We start from the raw sequence: 5,549 nt of genomic DNA on the forward strand, positions 1-5,549 counted from the left end.
TTAGTTAACAATTTTTGGGAGGGCATAAGATGAGAAAACAGATAATGTGGCAGCACAAAAAAATGCGAGGAGAAGCAAGCTAGCGGACGCGTAGGCTTTATCAAAATAGTCGTCAAGTTCAAGCTTTGCCTCATCAACCCGTGCCTTGAGATCTTTGGTTGCACCAAACCCAGCTGCAGAGCCAGTGGCTACTATATATGATATAACCTGCCCAAAGATTTGAAGTTAATGTATTAAAATCTCTCTACATTCTGCTCCATGCATGCATGCATGCCTCGAACCTTCAGGCCCCGTTTGGTGATATGGCTTAGTGCGGTAATGGTCATTCCCATGCAGAGGAGCCACGTTTTGGACAAAAATGCACTACACCAGGCCATGGTACCGAACGAGGCCTAGGCCTCAAAGTTAGAGCCTCACAACAGTATTGCAAGTAACTACATAACCCAATTCTCAAAAAGGAATATGAACTAATGCCCAGAAATTAATTTCCAAACACTTAATTTATGAATGAAGTGAAATTTATGTGACGGGACATGTTACCTCCCAATTCCTATAATGTAACGAGTCAAAATCCTCTTAAGTTAAAAAAAAAAAAAAAAAGGGACATAGGAAAAAAAAAACCCATTTGTTGGAAGTAAATTAAGTTAAAATATTAAATTTTAATAATATCAGATTGGAAGTTGAACATATTAGATGTACTATTCCTGGTTCAATCGATTTCACGAGAAAATATTGATTAAAGAAAAGATTTTAATTAGTGAAGATTATAGGACGATTAAGACTAATTTCAATTTAATCACCATGACAATTGAAAGAGAGAAGAAGGAATGTGAAATGTAACTATGGATAGTCTCATAACGGTTTTATGATTGCTAAACGTAAAAAGTTTTAAAATCAAGAAAAATAATGAATCGTCATCAAACTTTTTTATGGTGTGGTTGACCACTCAAAAGTTTATCTTTTTAATAAAATTATAAAAACGGATTCAAAATTTATTAAAAAGATAATTTTTGATCTACGAAAATCAAGTTGTTGGGTTCGATAATCGATGATTTGTGGGAAAGAATTAGCACTCCCATAGCACCTATAAATTGGTACCAATTAATTATGTGCTATTTTCAATGTTGGATGAAATGGTTTTGTTTTGAAATGTAATATTAATTCCTTTTATTCTTAAAAAATAAATTTTACTAAAATTCTTTATTTAGAAATATTGAAGAAATCTTTAAGTTAAAGAATTATCTTAAAATTCCCCAACATCTAGACAAAATTTAAAATAATTTTTTTCGCTTAAGATTTAACACAATATTTCTTAAAATGAAATAACACTTTTTATAGAAAATAATTGTTGGTGACTCTCCAACATCTAGGTAGAGTACCAAAAATTATTTCCTTCAGAATGCTATTTTTATCTTATTTAACAACTTCACGTTTTAAAGTAAGTATTTTTATTTTTACTTTTAAAAAAAATTGTGCAAAAAAGTAAATGATGGAAACATCTAGTAGTGAACAAAAATTAAAGGCATAAATATGCAAAGCAAGTGCAAACAATAGCAAATAGATGTAGGTATGCCAACAAATGTTATGCATGATGGTAAAATGCAATTTAAAAATGGATTCTTAAATATAATGAGACCACCTTGACTCTTCAACATCTAGGCAAAGCTTTATGTGCAACTATTTATTTTTAAGATCCCATTTTATTATTAGACTTTTTATTCATTAGTTATTAATTCATTGTTAAAGCAAATTAAGAACTTATGAGAAAAACTCAATGGAATAAAGTTTCTTAAATACGCTATCGTCTAGGTGGTATCCAAGAACAAATTACTTCACTTTTAGATTTTCACACGTGTCCTTAAAGCTTTAGAATGGTATTGGACCTGGGTATGGGTCATGGTTTTAAAGTTTGGTGACTTGTGAGTGATGGTGCAAGATTGTGTACCAAAATTTGGGGTTTTAGGTTTTAAGGTTTGGGATTTTAAAATTTAAGATTTTTTTTTATTTTAAGGTTTGAGGTTTAGGGTTTTGATTTTAGGGTTTGAGGTTTGGAGTTTCAATTTTAGGGTTTGGAGGTTTTAGGGTTTTGATTTTAGGGTTTAGAGGATTTAGGGTTTTGATTTTAAGGTTTGAAGGATTTAAGGTTTAGTTTTATGGTTTGGAGGATTTAGGGTTTTGATTTTAGGGTTTTGAGGGTTAGGGCTTAGTTTTAGAGTTTGGAGGATTTAGGGTTTTGATTTTAGAGTTTAGAAGGTTTAGGGTTTTGATTTTAAGGTTTGGAAGGTTTAGGGTTTAGTTTTAGGGTTTGAAGGATTTAGGGTTTAGATTTTAAGGTTAGAGAGTTTAGGGTTTTAGTTTAAAAAAAAAAACGTGAATATCTCTAAAAATTTCCAACATCTAGGCGAACTTTCAAAGCAAGTTCAATTTTATGATTTTTAAAAATTAATTAAAATTTTTTCATTTTTTTATGAACATTTATTATTATTATTATTATTATTATTATTATTATTATTATTATAGATTTCTTTATTTTTTATAATTCTTCAATATCTAGGCAAAATTATTTTTAAAAGAATGTTTTTATTCCCTCAAACATCTAGGCAGAAAAAAAAAATTTATTACTTTATTCTTATTATCATTTTTTTAGACTATTATTATTTTTTAAGCATTTTTTAGTTATTATTCTTTTTATTTATTATTTATTATTATAAAATAATAAATATTTATTCTAACATTTTAACATGCATAAATATTAATAATAAAATTTAAAATAACAAAAATAATATATATATAATTCAAAAAAACATTTTACCTGACCGATCCAGTCAACAAGCCAATCTGGTTCGTTCGGTGGTTCAACGATTCAAGCCAATCCGAATTAGTTCACTGGCAATTCATTTTGACCAGTTGAAAGCTGGCTGAAGTGGGTCTTTGGGTTGGGTTATGCAAATCCTAGGTCAGATCCAGGTACAAGCATGGATCCCCCTTGCTTAAAACGGTATCATTTTGGGATTCACTCTTCTATATAAAACCAAATTTTTTTTTTAGTTCATTTGATCCTTTCTGCCCAAAAAAATAATTCAAAGCTACAAGGAGAGCTCCAAGGGTTCTATCAGCCTTCGACCTACAACCTCTATGCCTCTGTGCCTTCACATCCATCGTCGTCTAAAGTCACCGTCGGTGGTCGTCAGTGATCAAAAAATTACAAAAAAGTTTCAAAAGTTATCTTCAATGTGATCTTTTCAAATTCGATCTCTTTTTCTTCGAAAATAGCCTCGTTTAGTGTAGATCAAGGTTTAAAGTTTTTTGTCTCTTTTTTTTTTGTAAAACTAAAACTGACAGCTTTTCTCTTTTTTTTTTTTTTTTTTGCAGGTAACTCTTTGGCGTTGATGGTTCTTCGCTAGATTAGGCGAGGATTGTGTTTGTTTTTTTTTGTAAACTTTTTGTTGTTTTGTTTTTTTTTTTTTTTGTGGCTGATTTTTTTTTTTTTTTGTGTTTTTTTGGTAGGTAGTTGTCTTTGTTGGAGGCTGTTGTAGGAATTTATAAGGGTAATTTTTAGTTTACGATGTGGCTTTAGTGGGATCTATGTTTAGGTTGGAAGGCTTGAGCTGATGCTCGGCTAGATGAAGGTTGGGAGGTCTGATGATGGGTGTGTGGGTTCTTGGTCTCGCACGAGCTAACGTCTTTTTTGGGTGCTGAGTATGAAGGTACCAAGGTCTTTAGTAATGGCTGATTGGGGTTTTTAGGCATCTAAGAGGGTTGTGAGTGCACAGGGCTTAGACAATGTGACTGGTGGGTAGAACGCAGAGGTTAGAGGGCTGAGTTTTCTATGTGTTTGAGAGTAGGGTGTCTGAGCTTAAGAGTTTCTAGTGTGTTCGAGGATCCCTAGAAGGGAAGGGAACTAGGAGCTTTGCGTTTGTAAGTGGTGGCTGTAGGTACGACTAGGGTAGGCTATAGGTGGTGGCTATAGGGATGGCTAGTTGGGTGGCTAGTGAAGGGATTGGATAAGGGGCGACCACAGTGCCATACACCAGCCCACTACGTTCTGTTTTCTTCTTCTTCTTTTTTTTTAATTGTTTATTTTTTATATTTTTTAATATTTAATTAATAAATGATATTTGATAAATAAAAACAACAATAAAAATGAAACAACAATAGTGGGCTCAAGCCTGAAGAAAAAATCGGGCTTTGGCTCACGAACTCAATAAAACTCAAAAACTTAAACCAAGATTCGGATAAAATTGGTATCCACAGACAGAAACAAAATATTTGAAGACTATAGTTGATTTATACCTTGTCCCCATAGAAATCAAAAACAAAGGCACCATCTCCTGCTATCAATCAATTTCCGGTGACAATATGGTATAAAGAGAAAGCAGTTTGCACGAGTGAGTAAACAAGTCCAATGATAATTGAAGCAAGCATGTATCTGAAATGGATAGAAACTCAATTAATTTCAAAGTTAAATAATTTTTAATACATAATAATAATAAATTATTTCATCCACTGTCAATACTCTATACATAACATATATAACACGATAATTATTTTGAGCAAAATAATTAAAAATAAATAAATTAACTTAAAATTGAATAAAATTTACATAAATTATAACAAATATTAAAAGTTACCGATAAGTATAGATATCATCGAAATGAATTTTCAACTCTAAGAAAAGGTCGACTGGCAGAGATGCGGTGTCGGTGGTGAGTACAACCAATGATGCTAAGAGAAGAGCAAACATGACAATCTTCAAAAGAAGAGTAATTACACGAGAAATTGTTGAAGAAGGTGGAGGTGCCATCTTTTTGCTTGGTGTTGCAATATTTTCCCGTATTATTTTGGCGTAATTTGCACTCTCAATTTATATAACCAAGCTAGAGTAGATATCTAAGGGGTGTAGACATGCAGCTGGGATATACGACAAGGATAGGGCCTCCTTTACTTGAAAAATGTCATCTTTCAAAGTTCTAATAAGCATGATAATTAACCTGAGACAATGAGGTTAATTTTCCAATATTTATTGGGCTTGTCAATTTGAGGCATTGTCATTGTCTTATTTTGGCTTTGTAGGGTTATATTTTATTTAGACAAAAATAAAGCCTTAAAAACAAATTCAAAAACATTTAATTTTGTCATCTGCAACGGTTTTTGAGAAATGTAAAAGCTAATTAAGAAATGATGATGATGATGATGATTATAACAACGATTGTTTAGCTTTTTGTAGAAAGAGGAGTATAAATCCTTTTATATTATAAAAAAATTAAAATAAAACTTTTTACAAAATAATTAAGTTTATTACTAAATGTCAAATTCCTAATAATGGTAGTATAAGAAATTTATTCAAAATCAATTAGTTATACTCTCAATATTACCCTTCAAATCTCTCGTAACACCAAAACTTAACTTGCATAATAACTTTGAAGCTATTGGGATTTGCTTTAAATCCTTTAATCCCACATCAAAAGTTAAGTAAAGTTATAAGAGTTAAAAGTTTATCTTATATCCTATATCGGGAGTTTAATAAAAGTATAAAGAGTTTTACTTTT

At 31.1% G+C, this 5,549-nt stretch overlaps 1 pseudogene; it reads right to left on the reverse strand.

Annotated features, from left to right (window-relative positions):
• On the reverse strand, positions 1–4,804 carry LOC111309508 (CASP-like protein 4D1; annotated as a pseudogene).
• Positions 4,805–5,549: the final 745 nt, after the last annotated feature.

This window comes from Durio zibethinus, chromosome 19, assembly GCF_047325235.1.
Source record: "Durio zibethinus cultivar Kanyao isolate XHJ-2024 chromosome 19, ASM4732523v1, whole genome shotgun sequence".
Classification (NCBI taxonomy): Eukaryota; Viridiplantae; Streptophyta; class Magnoliopsida; order Malvales; family Malvaceae; genus Durio; species Durio zibethinus.